This window comes from Manis javanica, chromosome 2 (genome assembly GCF_040802235.1).
Source record: "Manis javanica isolate MJ-LG chromosome 2, MJ_LKY, whole genome shotgun sequence".
Taxonomy (NCBI): Eukaryota; Metazoa; Chordata; class Mammalia; order Pholidota; family Manidae; genus Manis; species Manis javanica.
Genome location: NC_133157.1, coordinates 23751669 through 23766061, shown reverse-complemented (window position 1 = coordinate 23766061; position 14393 = coordinate 23751669). Strand labels below are relative to the sequence as shown.

At 42.6% G+C, this 14393-nt stretch overlaps 1 long non-coding RNA gene across 1 annotated transcript in view; it reads right to left on the bottom strand.

Moving 5' to 3' along the window:
- LOC140847182 (uncharacterized) overlaps positions 1-6058 on the bottom strand; it is an 80020-nt gene extending 73962 nt beyond the window's left edge. Inside the window, exons 1-2 of the long non-coding RNA XR_012126894.1 lie at positions 5779-6058; positions 5570-5677 (exon numbers count right to left, since the gene is read on the bottom strand). This is a non-coding gene — a long non-coding RNA (uncharacterized lncRNA). The remainder of the gene's footprint in view (positions 1-5569; positions 5678-5778) is intronic.
- Positions 6059-14393: the final 8335 nt, after the last annotated feature.

The following is a 14393-nucleotide window of genomic DNA, read 5'->3' as shown; positions in this document are numbered from 1 at the left end:
AGGCACAGGAAGTTTGATCCCAGTGCATGCTGGAGAATGCATAAGGCCAGGCCTGTGTGCTGTACTTGGGAAGAAGACAGGATGTCCAGGAGGATACTTCTGTGAGACAAAAGAATGAGGGGCCCAGGGGAGAAGATGGGCAGGAGAGAAGGAAACCGGAGAGACACAGAGGATGTTATCCTGGCCCTTTGCAGCATGAATAGAACTGTGCTTCGTTAGTCTGCACATTTGTTATGAGCGTGGCACTTCCCTGAGCCCTGTTCCTGCTGCCTTGCAAACACGAGGGCAGTCATCCGGGAACGCGTCCCTCCTGGCCCACAACCCTCTGGTCATGGGTGAAGGCCACAGCTCAAGTCCAGCCTTTTCTGTTTCTTGCAGGATGGGATGGTCAGTGGTAAGAGTTTGCTCAGCAGCCTGAGTGGAGAACTAAAACCTTGGTTTCCTAAATTTTTCACTTGTTCCTCTGGCCCAGGACTTTGAAAGGATGGGTATAGAGGAGAGACTCTGGGTATGGAGCTCAAGGGCTGCTAGTTTTTTGGCTAGATTTCTTTTTGCTTCTAAGTTTAGAAATTTGTGCAACCAAGACCTGGTCTGAATAACTGTAAATTCATTCTCTGGTCTCCAGAGAAAAGGAGTTACCAGAAAACATTTCATCAGCATGGAATCCTAATTGTGCCTCCAGGTCATTAGATTTTAATAAATCAGTGTGGCTGAACGATGGCTTAAGAGACTTTCTATTTCCAGGAGAACTGACGGGATTATGAGAAAAGCTCCTAATGACTGATATCTCATGATGGGATCTTAATTACTACAGAATTCATAGGAAGCACCTGATAGCTCTACAGATGATTTGATTAGAAGCCATGTTTAAAAATCTCTCTGGGTGAGTCAGTGATAACATTCCTTAGAAGCCAAGTCTGTGTGTAAGGTCTCATGCATGCAATAAATCTCAACACAAGAAAAACAAAGTCTCTCAAAACCTCCATTTTCAATTTTAAAAAAAAGTTGCCACTTTCTTTCCTTGGCTAGAACTTTGCAGGCCAAATATAGGTTGGAGGTAAAATGCTATTCTAGTAATTTCTTGTCATTTATCATTCACTAGGTAGAAATTATGTAAATCCCATGGCATGATATATGAGGTTCCACACCATATGTGCTAGCCTATTCATTCATATATATATTTAGCAACCAGTAGACACTGAACCTTTGCAACGACTATATGCTGGATTCTGGAGCAGCAACAATGATAAGCAAACACAAATATGGTATGCTGCTTTCTTGAGCTTACAATTTATTGGAGCAGATATACTTAATCAACAGCTATTGCCCACTCTACACCCCCCCAAAAAAAGCTGACCAAATAAATGTAAAAGGACGGATACTGGTACAATGAAACCAGTAACATATGAAATTGACCTTTACTAATCAGAGAAACCTGGCTTTCTGGAAAATTTATTATTGGGCTGAGATCTGGAAGAAGAGGAGGGCATTGTTTAGTGAAGGGTGGTCAGAGGAAAGTGGAGTGGCAGGGAATGAGGGGGGACTTGCATTCTGGGAGCAGGGCAGAGAAGGTATGAAGGGCCTGAGCAGGATGGAACCAGACGACGGCCTCCATGGTCAGAGAGCCATGAGGAGTTTGTGAAGATGTTGGTATATAAAAAAGGAACTGGCTGTAACAACCACGTGTGCATACAGCTAGATGAATAATTCAGACAATAAATGTTAAAAAGAGAAAAAGAGTTGGAGTAGCTTAAAAGAGTATTAAGATATGGGCCTGGGTCTGGACTGAAAGATATCAGGATGGGAGTGGGGAGTAGTAGGTGGATGATGTTTTATTTAAGTTGGAGGCTCAGAGAACACCTCCCAGAGGAGGTGGTTTGTGAGCTGAGAACTGAATGGCCAGGAATTAGTGGTGAAAATCAGACATTGACAGGGGAGCAGAATGAAAAGGTGTAGCCCAGGATGGTTGGGGTAAAGATACATGAAGGCCCCTACAGAAGAGGAGGCTGGGAAGCAGGTGGAGGCCTGATAATAAGAGGCCTTGAAGGTCAGCAAGGGAGTTTCAACACAAGAGCTCCAAGCAAAGAGGTAATGGTGGACATAGGAAGTGTCGGGGCCTCTGGTGGGCTGCAGTGGACCTGCTCGAAGATCTTGACACAAATTCAATTTATACAAGTCACAGTGCTGGCTAAGTAAAATCTATCTGAAAGTCTTTATCTTCTCCCCTTGTAGGAAAAATGGCTCCTGTGAGAATAAATGGCCAAGGGATATTTCACTTGGGAAAGGGGAAGGGAGAAGTGTGTGAATGCATGTGTGCACGTGCATGTCTGTGTGTGCAAGTGTGTGCTTGGGTGTGGAGTAGGGGTAAGACCGAGCATATGACAACCCCTGGATCTGGGATAAATATGCCCTTTGAAATCCCCCTTCAGTGGCCAATGGAATGGGAACTAAATTCCCAAGAGGTCAAACCCTTTATTCCCACATTTCCAGATGCCTTTGCCATGCTCACACATTCACCCCTGTCACTCCAGCCAAGGTAGGTGGCTTGCCATCTCACTTCCCTGTGTGGCTCTCTCCCCCTGGGTCATTTTACCCAGGCATCACCAATCTCTTACTACTAAAATTCTTCCAAGTATCACCTGAAATGATACTTTCAGGAAACTTCCAAGATCCCCATTGGGAAGGATGCCCTTCCCTCTGAGCAGGCACGATACCTGCACTCCGTCCTATCTTGTATATACATGAGACAGTGTCTAAGCCACAGGCCCCAGTGCAGGAGAAACAGATATTCACTACATATTTTCAAACGAATGGACAAATATAACAGTTGTGTTCATCCTTTCTTCACACTTGGCATAAGAGCTCAGTAGGTGTGCCACTCCTCTCTGCAGCCCTCAAAGCACATGACAATTCAAGGTAAACAACAGAATTTAGGTGCTAAATTAAAACAAATTCAGTGGCATCCAAAGGCTTTCACCTGGGGATGGAACTGTTCCCCTGGGAGTAGGTGTCTGAAAAAGTACAGGGCATTTCTGGTCCTCTCAGGAGTTGCTAGGGGTTCTACTCACATTTAGTGGCAGGGATCAAGAAGGATAAGTACCCTGCAAACCAAAGGAGAGTCCAGCACAATGACAACAAATGGTCCCATCCCAAATGCATCTGTACCATTTAGGAAAACCTTCCCACTTCAAATGATATTAAGAGACTAGGAAATGTTTTTAAAGCATTCATAGACCCTTTGCGTCCAGGGAAATTAAAAGAAAATAAGAGAATGTTGTCCTGATGGCCTCTCTCAACTCCACCCAGTCCTGTGATACTAAAATCCTGGGGAATGCAGAATCCAGGCCAAGTGGTCCAGGCACAGGAGACCCAGCCCTTTGGCTCACGCAAGGGCAGCCACGGAGCTTCCTTAGCTCTGAGAGCTGGACTCTACTCCCTCCGGCCAGGACAGAGGCTGCTCTCTGCATGTATTTCACTCCGGCAGAAATAACCCACAGGAAGTGCACACATGGATAGTTGGCACACGGATCATATACAAGGCATCTTATCTATCCAACCTAGTGGTTTTTTCGTTTAAAAAAAAAAGTTCTCCTAATTAAGCAAATAGCAGAAGCAAGCTATTGGAAGAAGGCATGGACCGTGGGGAGGAACCTGAGGTGGTGGCAGGGACGAGGGTGGCAGGATGTCTGAAAGGAGAAGGGAAAAACCTTGCAGGGCTTTGTGAGGCTCCCTTCCCTTCACTGCGAAGGAGCTGACCGCTCTCTCCCATGTATTTTATAGATATAGTTTTATATCTATCTATATAAAAATATATGTTAATATAGAATTTATTTATATAATAAATTAGTATGGATAATATATGGTAGAGTTATATTCTCAACCACCAATAATTGTATTATGTTAAATATTATTTTGATATTATATATTTTCTGTAATAATCAAATAATGTATGATTAAAATGAATATAATTATTATAATAACAATTTTACTATGATGATAATGACTTTATACTTCCTACTAGTCCTGAAGCTCCCTGGATAATATTTTGTACCTAGGAAAACACCTGACCACTTCCTCTCTTATGCTTTGTATATTTTTCTGTTTTATTCCAAAGTACATATGACTAAAAAATAATTGCATCCTTGCCACAATCTGTGGCCCAAGATGTTGAAAGCAGTGACTATATTGAACTCACCTCTGTGTCCCCAAAGCCCAGCTGATTCCACATACTCAGGAGGGGCTCAGCAAATTTTAGTTGAATCAAATCAAAGTAAATCAGTGAGAATAAACTGAGCATCGAAGCTTTAGTCTGAATGATCTGAATGATGCTTGAGGCTCTTATTGAAGAAAAGGGACTAATTGGGCTGAAAGGATAAGGGGGCTCCAGCAAGTAAGTCACGAGATAAATTGAGCTACCTTGGGACAGAGTTTCTTGCCAAGGAAAGTGCTCAAGCAGAGGGTGGAAACCTTGGCAGAAGAGACTGAGAGACTCAACCATCAGTTCACAGCAGGCAGACTCACTGTCTAGGGCCATGTGATTGGAAACATCCCAGAAGCTGATGGAAACATAAAGGTTTTATCTGGTTGCTCTATGAATAGAGATTCCTTCACAGAGTCTCAAGAATATCCTGCCCTAGTAGTCCAGTCCAGCTCAACACATTAGAGAAATAAAATATATTCTGCACCTCCAAGCCACTCCTAAACCACCTTCCTCATGATTAGGTAAGTCAAGAAATCCTTTCACTTAAATGCTATTGAGTTAGATTTCTGTAACTTAAAATCAAGAGGACCTGGGCTAGTAAGAGCACCAACCACTGTTTTTGTCAGTATATCATTTTTAAAAGTTTTGATTTCTTGAATGAAATACAAAGATAATCCACTGTTTTGAAAAGAAAGCTCCATTAAATATTCTTTTCCACTTCCTATTAGGCAACTACTTGGAGGGCTAGCAATTCCTAAGCATGTTTGAGAAAGCTGACTGTGCGAGACCAATGGTTTAGAAATTAACTTTTAAAAAACAGATCATTTTTAAAAAACAGACTTTTAAAAAACAGATTATTGATTGTGCAGGATGTTTGCTCGTAATCATCAAGGAGCAAGAAGAGCTGCAGAGAGAAAGGCCGGTGAGGAGTCTTCCCTCTCTGCCTCCGCTGAGGACTCTGTCCTGCCTCCTTGAGACAATTATCGAAACTTGACTTGGCCTGCCCCATTCTGAGTGAAAGGAGGCTTCAGAGAGCATATAAACCAGTTAGTCCCTTCTTCACTCCACCGCAGAAAAGATAGATAGTTAAACCGGTTCGTCGTCTCTCTGAAGACATAGATTCTTTGTGGCAGCAGCATCTCTTCCCCGTTTTAACCAAAACTCCAAACATCAATAACCATCTTCTGCAATCATGATAACACTAAGTTCTATTGGCTTAATGACTACAATAATCATAATCACGATCTGGGTATACATGGCCCCCCATGGAGAGTATCAATACCCTATTTTAAATAAATGTCATGACCCTTTCAGAATTTTGTCTCAATGACTATGCTTATAAATGAAACCTTGCGAAAAATTACTCACCAATTCCAATCCCAAATAGTTTCAGTTTCTGATTCTTCATGCTTTTCTGTCTCACTGGGAGGTGAAATGCAGTCAGATTCATCTTGTTTGGTCTTCCAGGAGTCAAATCTAAGGGAATGTGCATTAGAAAGGTCATTGGTCAAAGGCTGAATCATCTAAAATATGTTATCAGAGTCACCTGAGCTTTGGCTGTTCTGCAACACACTCACATTCATCTCCAACAAAAAGAAGCTGGAAATGGCCCTGCTCAATCTGGCCGACAAGTAATGAAAGCCTGACAAATAACGTCGCTTGGGTACTTACTCTACTCCAGACACATAATTTTTGTAAATATTATCCTATTTCCCCAGCCAAAAACTCTGTCCATTTTACAGGTGAGGATATTGAGGCTCAGAGAGACAAACTGTCCAAAGCCAACTAGTTGTTACTAAATAGGGAGCCCGAGTTTGAGCTCCAGAATCTGTGTCCTCACTTCGTAGAGCAAGTGCTTCTCCCCGATTTCCTGCATCTGCACTTGACACTCCCCTCCAGCAGAGCAACTTCTGCAGTGGACTGCCACTATTTCTTAATCCTTTGACTCACCAGTTTCTGGACTCTTAATTTTGCTCATCTCTCTATGTACTGAACGTTCCTTGGTCATCAGTAGGGACTCAGTACATGTTTCTACAGCAATGGAATGAATGGTAAAGGAATGATAAAATTAAAACACCTAAAATAAGTGGATAATTTCTTACCTAGATTTTTATTTGCTGCCTTCTCCAGACTTTTCCTGATTTACTTTTCCCCCGAAATACAGGACACAATGCATCATAATTGGTACAATTTTGTGAAGCCTTACAGAATGGAATTCTGGTCAGGTCCTTTAGGTGCAAACCTGACTTAGACCAAACCCTGCTCAGAAATGCTCATTACATAGGGAGGCAGGCAGGAACATAATTGTCCAATTATAATTGGTGTGTGCTAAACAGAGGCTTGTATTAAGAATCCATTTGAGCAGGATTAGGTAGCTGAAGGTTTCACAAAGCAGTTAGTGTTTGAGGTGGGCCTTGACGAATGAGTAGCGTTTCAGAAAGTTAGTCTCTCACCATCAGAGAATTTCCTTCTTTCTCTAGGGATTGAATTTCTCCTCTCAATTGCTCTTCAACACTTCTCATTGGACAGGAAAAGGACTGAGAGATACAATGACAGCAAGAACTGTCTATGATGTAGAAAGCAAACCAGGATGCCACAGCCGGGAAGAGTCCCTCCTGCAGCCCTGTATTCTGGTGTGTGACTAACTGCCCAGAGCACCATGACCGTTTCTGAGAGCATCTCTGCGTTTCCAAGAAGCAGTGCACTCAGCAACTCCCCCTGCAGAGCACAGCTCTTCCTCCTGTCAACTGTGAATGGAAGTAATTTGTTTATGGTTAGCAGAGATCCTATCAGACAGGGAGGAGACAAGGAACCACATCTTATCATCCAATCTGCTACTGCCTTTCTGCCGTATACATTACCGTGGTGTTATAACCATGGAACCCAGACACTTGGAGCAAAACAGACGCGTGGGCTGGCTATATAAGCCTCCTGTTCCAAACCCCGGTCGCCATGGGTGGAGAAGGGGCCAAATGAGATAGTCATCTGATTAAGACCTAATGGCATGACAAAACAGAGGCAAGCAGGGGCAGGGAGTCTCCAGAGAGCTCACATGTACTTGGGAGTTTGCCCACACCCCCGTGCCAGGGGAAAAGCTTGAGGATTAAGGCTTTAAGCCAAAGGGTGCTCATGACAGGAGAGGAGATTGATTTCTCTCCCAAGTCCCGTCAGATTCCCAAGTGTCAAACTGCGTTAGTGACGATTATCTTTGGTTTCTCGATAGTTTATGAGTTAGAAGAGGGTCTTGATTCTCTCTTGCATAGAGACAGCCCATGTTCCAATTCTGATTCTTATCATCTCTCGTCTAGAGTGTCAAAATAACCTCCTTACAATTCTCCCTGCCTCTGCTTTTACCCACCTTAAATCTATTCTACACATTACAGACAAATCTACTCATGACCATCCCCTTAAAATCTATCATTCATTCTCCATCATATACAACAGCTCCATCCATAGAATTTTCTGCAATAATGGAAAGGCTCTATATCTGTGCCACTCATTGTGGCAGCTACTCACCACATGAGCCTAGTAAGCGGTGAAATGTATTTAGTACAACTGAGGAATTGAATTTTTAATTTTGTTTAACTAATTTATACTTAGAGAGACACAAGTGTCTAGTGGCTACCATATTAGACATTGTAAACCTGAAGGATGGTGTCCAAGTCCTTTAACTTGGCACTCAGAGACCTTTATAATCCAGTTCTCATTCACATTACCTGTCTCATTTCCTGCCACATTTGCTATCTGATTTCCCCACAAATAAGCTAAATTCTTTATTTTAAACCTCTACACCTTTTCTCTAGCTGTTCCCTCTACTCAAGCATCTTTTTCTTCATCATCCACTTAACACATTTCTACTCAAATTTCAAGATCTAAATTAAACACCACAACCTCTGGGAAGCTTGTCTCAACTTCTCTTCACCCACATCATGAATCACTCCCTCCCCTGTGCTCCCGAAGCTCATTGCATCTGCTTCTATTATAGCACTTATCACATTGTATTGTAATCGTTTGTTTACTGGAGACTCTCACCCACTTGTCTGGGAACTCCAAAGGGCAGACCAACTCTTATTTTCCTCTGTGATGCTATCACCCAAGGAAGTCCGCATTGGGGAACAGATGCAAACCTACAGGACAAATCATCATTGAATCAATCAGTGTTCAGCTCAAAGAGCTCCCTGAACTGACGGAGACATTAGTGAACTGCTACAACACCAAAGCCCCTGAGGTCAATCGACAATGTCAGGGACAGATCTGTACCCAAGCAATGGTGCCTCTAGTTATACAGAGGGTCACCGTGGAACTCTCAAATCCACTTTAAATCTGAAAACACTAGATGTGGTGGCTGGTGCTCAGGGCTGGGAGGTCAAGCTGAAAATGCTGGGACCTACAGATGTAGAGGCTAGGACCCCAGAATCCTGAGGCCCCTGGGTGCTCAGGATTTTTGAATAGTTACTTAGAGGTGCCTTTAATAAGCCAGACACAGAAAGATAAATATTACATGACCTCGCTTATATAATGTAATAAACAAAAAAAAAAACCCCATTATTCTTTACTCACAATATCTATAGTTAACAATATGGTGCTTTGAACTTTAAAATATGTTGAGAGGCTTGATCTCATGTTAAATGCTCTTACCACATACACAAAAAGAACACAAGGATATTTTTGGAGGTGATGTATGCTCAGTACCTGGATTATAAGGATGATATTATGGGTATATGCATATGTTCAAACTCACCAATATGTATACATGAAATATGTACAACTTTTTTGTATATCAAACACACCTAAATAAAGCTCTTTATGCACACACATATTCTATATATATGAAATAATTAGTCAAACAAAAATGAGGTCATACACTAAAAAAAGGAGTGGGAGGGAGGAAGGTGGGTATTACATTTTCTCTGTAGGGAGGACTTCTATTTATTGAGTTTCTACTGTGTGCCCTGTGGTTCTACATGAGCCCTAACTAGGTGCCGTGTTTTATATGTTATCTTATCTGACCTTCCTAAAAAACCCCGACCTCTAATTTCCCTGCCGTTTACATACAGCTGGAGACATCACACGGAAACTTGTCTGTTTTGTGTTCTGAGCCACTTTTATCTGAAGAGGTTTTATATTCTCCCAAAGTGTCAAGGAAAATTAGAGCTGAAAAAGCCTACATGGCCATCTGTTCTGCCCCACACTTTACACTAGAGAAAACTGAGGCCCAGAGAGAGACAAGCACTAACCCCTGTCACACAGGGTTCCTGGAAGAGCAGGGACCTGATTTCTAATCTTGGGCCAGGGTCTTTCCAGATTGTTTTCAGTTTCATTGAAAAGATGAGCTTATTAGCAAGGCTTTGAGACACCAGAAAGCATAATCCTTGCTGATCTTGGGGTGCACTGGCACCAACCTTCTAGAAAGGCTTTTGGCAATCTACATCAAAGGCCTTAAAATTGCTCAAAAGAATTGACTGAGTAACTGGCCTCATTTCCTGGAAGCCATCCATAGGAGATGATCTGCAATGTGGGCAAAAATGGTCATCTCAGCTTTACAGTGGCAAGAACACCAAAAAGCAAAACGTGGTAAACCGAAATGCCCTCAAATTGGGACAATAATAGTTGCTATCACAGGAGAGTGTTAGAAAAAAAAACTGACTTAAAATACACTTAATCCAGCACTTGGCCCATGGTTAGTGCTTAAATTAGATACCTCAGGCCTTTACATTTGTCACAGCTCCTAGATAATAATGAATCCAAGGACAAAAGTATGTAAACTGAGCCAGACTGACAAGATAAATCCAGGTTTGAAGATTGCCAAAAATGAGGACACAGACTTGGCCAAGTTAACTTTCACAGCCAGGTTCTTAAACACCCAGGTAGAAGGAATGCTCAAATACTGATATCAGTGAGTGAGCCTGCTGCTGGGTCCTTCCTTTACTCGTTGTAAAGACATTTCCAAGTTCTCCATCTTCCCAGACTTTGCAGAGTGAACAACAGGCCAAGTCAGAGGCATGCAGGCCAGGGCCTCACTGTTTTCTGTGCTATTTGTTGAAGGAAGGAGCACTTACAGGCCCAGCCCAACATCATAAATACGAAGTTCTTGCCATGTCCTTTACTATCACCATTTTATTCCATGATTTATTTTCTCCGCTGTGTTCAGGTCTAGTGGCTATCTGCTGGCGGTGGGCCTGACTGTGGCCTAACTCCTGTGGAACATTAGGGTAGGCGCTAGCTTTGAGGGGCTCTGAAGAGAAGCTCTTTTCTCACTAAGAGCGGTATTGAGTCTTACTGAGCTTCCCTCTCTTATCTGCAAAACAGAGGTAATACTATCTGGAAGTTGTGTGAGGATCAAATAGCACAGTGTCTGGCACCCAGCGGGGGCTCTACCAAAGGAAAATCCGTCCACTTGCAATCCTGGACAGCCTATGCAAGAGAAGGGAAAAGTAAAGAGCTGCAGGACTGGTGCACATGATGGGAAGCAGAAATGAGGCATGAGTGGCAGCTGAGACAGCAAGGGTGCCCCGGGCATGCAGGTAAATATGTTGGCGGAGTTAGACCACCTGGTTAATATTCGCCTAGCTTGCAAAGCATTTGCACATCTTTGTATCATTGAACTGTTCTTTCTAAGTCCTGCATGGTTCATCTTTTGCAAATGAGGAGCCTCAAGGTTTTAAGAGGCTATTGAGGCTGTGGTGAGTGCTGGGCAAAGCCAGGACTCATGCCAAGTGTGCCACCATTGCCTGTTGTCCTCTTTCTTCCATGCTGAGTTGCTTCTGCATCAGACATGTCCAAGAGGGAGTGCCTCAGGAATAAGGGACATGTGAGATTTATAATTTAAAAACAAGGGTCTATTTGAGGTTGGCTTTGTGTTTTCTCTGGCAACATCTACCTGGAAAGCAGCCTGGCTAAATCCAAGAAAAAACCACCAATTGCATGATGTCTATGCACATGTATATGTATGTATTCATGTGTCCACAGACACACATCAAAATATAAAAAAGCCTGTCATGGTTGATCTTCTTCATTTTCCAACTATGTGCTTTGCAGCATGTAGTCACTGTATTATTATTCAGAAAATACAAGAATTTAAAACAAAATGTGACTGTCAGAGAGGGACTAAGTCATCTGATTATTCATTCATGCATTCAGTTACTCAACATCACTTTACCGACCACTTACTTAGGGTCATAGTCTCTGCTGGCCCCCGCAGATAGAGGTGAATAAGAAAGAAAAGTCAGAAAAACTCCCAGTTAAGACCTTCCCAGTTCTTAATTATTTATTTATGAAATGAAATAAGCATCGCCTGTCTCTTTGTATAGCAGGCTCAATAAACCATAAGCCATAACTTTTCTTCCTAGAAATGGGCCAGGTGACCCCTCCAATAAATTGATGTTCTTCAACTGATAAACTCAGAAGCTCATTAAATAACGTGAAAAGAGAAGGAAGACAAGGTCAGAGAAGAAGGCATGAATGAACAAACAGGGTTCCATTTCTCAACGATATAGGAACTGGAATTGCTTTTTCTTGTGCCAAACAAAAGACATAATAAAAAACCAAAAGTTTTTTATTTTAATTAAAAAATGCTGGAGGTTGGGAGCAAGGATGGAGAGATGAACAGATGTGGAGTGCAGAGGGTTTTTAAGGCAGTGGAATGAGCTCTATATGAATCTATAATGATGGGTACAGGACATTACACATTTGTCCAAACCCACAGAATGTACATCACCAAGAGTGAAGCCTGCTGTAAACTACATTACAGTCCCTGTAAGTTCATCGATTGTAATCGAATGTATCATTCTGGTGGGGGGATGTCAACAACGGAGGCTGTGCATGTGTTGGGGCAACGGGTATGTGGAAAATCGCTGTACCTTCTCAGTTTTGCTGTGAACCTAAAACTGCTCTAGAAAAGTGTCTTTAAAAATGCATGTATACATTTTAGACTCTATCCAACAAGGATTCAAGTCACTTTACAGTAAGGGCCAGGCATATGGAAATTGACTAAAAAATAACAGTAAAGCCAGAACCAAAGATATGAGGGAAAAGTAAAGTTTGGGAACTTTAAGGGGACATAATTCTCTCTGACGTGGCAGAGCATCACCCCGGCCTCTCCCAGGAGTGGGGAATACAGGTATATACACTTCCGTAGCTCTTTTAATCTGAGCAGCAAAAACTGTAAAAGTTGTTTAAAGAAGACAAAATAATTTGCTTTGGGGGACTGCTGTAGTTCCGCTTTTAGGGTTTTTCTTTTACTTTTTTCCCCTGGGGTTGAACTTTTAAAGAAACACCTTACTTAGGACTTCATGTACAGAACACTGAGTAACAGAAAGGACAGTCTCTCCCTCTCTCTCTCTCACCCTTGGTGTGTGAGCTTTCTTGGGTCGGGGTGAGGGGACCACGTTATCCTTCATCTTCAGCTTCCTTAAGTCCAGAGGGGTTGCTGGTTCTGAGAAGTTTAACAGGTGACTGCGGAACCACAGACCCATGACTGTATCCTTATAGCAAGGACAAGAGCAAATTCCCCACAAGCAGTGCTGGTAATAATGTCTGCAAAAACCTCAGCATGTGATTTCAAAGTGAAAACTGAGAAGGGTAAGGGATAGGGCCCAAGTTAACAGCCTTCCATTCATCTAATTCTGAGTGAATAAAATGTGGACTAGGGTAGAGGCCACACTACCATGCAGCCTGAACATGCCAGAGTGGCAGATCTGCTTGTTTTCAGTCAGAGTCCACTGTGAGCAGTGGACGGATGCCCAAATTCTGAACAGCCCTGCAGACGGGAAAGGGGCACACCATTCCTGGACTGAACGCTTCTTCCTGAATTCACTTCTTTTATTGAAAAAAAATTAAACAGTAAGAGAAATCTTGAGTGCCAACCTTACAGTGTGACTATATTATCAAGTGGGATGGACGCTTGTGCTTGTTCAAGAGCCCAACCTCTTTTTACAGTCTCCTCTCTGGGAAGTCTAATATCAGAAAATTACCTGACACCCCTGGAATGAGAGTAGACAGAGGGTGCTGAATTGTTGCCATTATCATCAATGCCCTTGGGTTTGATCATTGATGTTTTCCTCTCCAATACTTGGGAAAACTTCCAGCTACAAGAATATGGCTGATGTGAGTGGTTTAAGATATTCTCTCCCCTGAAGCTTCATCCCTGGCTTTTAGACAAAGTGCATGGAAATTTATTCCAGGTTACTGAATAAGCCAGGCCTGACTCTCGTGTAGGCCTTTTATGAGTACAAGAAAACTAACCTGCCCCAATCATCAGGAGCTAATAATAGCAATAGAGGATACCCACGCTCCACTAAAGCTCCTAGTCACTCTTTTCTGCTTCTCTCTGAGCTTCTATCTTGTGATATCAAGAAAAATAGGAGTATAAAATATGGCTGAAGCACTCACCAATGAAATCTATTTCACAAGAAAGAGGAAAAACCATAAAATCTTTAAAGGCTTTTATAGACAAACTATTTCTAAGCACAACCACGCTCTTGAAACACTCAATGGTCTTGAGATGCAGGGTGCTGTTGGAACTTATCCAAACTTTAGATGCTCTGAGGATTGGCCATTATCCTTGCCAGACAGGCTTGTCCATCTTCCTATCAGTTGCATGACATTTAATAAAAACAGGCTGCATTAATTCATGCTTGTTTTATAGACTACTCCACAGGGCCTCAACTGGGTAAGCCTGCAAGACCCAGCAGCGCGTGGCAAATGGCTAAGCAGATGGTTTCAGTTTAGATAGGGGCTGTCAATGGTTTGGTGTGAACAGCTCTTGCAAAGCAGCATGAAGCGAACAGATTGCATGGTGGCTGGGAGAAGCATATGTAATTGGAAACAGTAGCCACTTACAATAGGGGCACATTATCAATCTTGATCAGAGTGGCTCCAGTTTGGAAAAAGAGGGCTGATTAACCAAATGTGTTTTTGGCTGTGATGAAACCAATATTAAGAAAGTTTGGGTCTCAGGAGGATGTTAGGCATGGTTGGTATGTTGCCTGAATCAAGGATGTTGGGATCCCAGAACTAATTCTGTTCTCTAGAGACTGAGGGTTACAAGGAAAAATAGGGAGCATATTCGGACAAGCTCAATCAAGGCAAGAGCTGCAGTTCCAGTGGCTGAGAAGGTCAGACAGCGCAGGCACACCGTCTGCATGGGCATGCAAGACCAGAAAAGGCATCTGGGCACGTGGGGTCTTTTGGG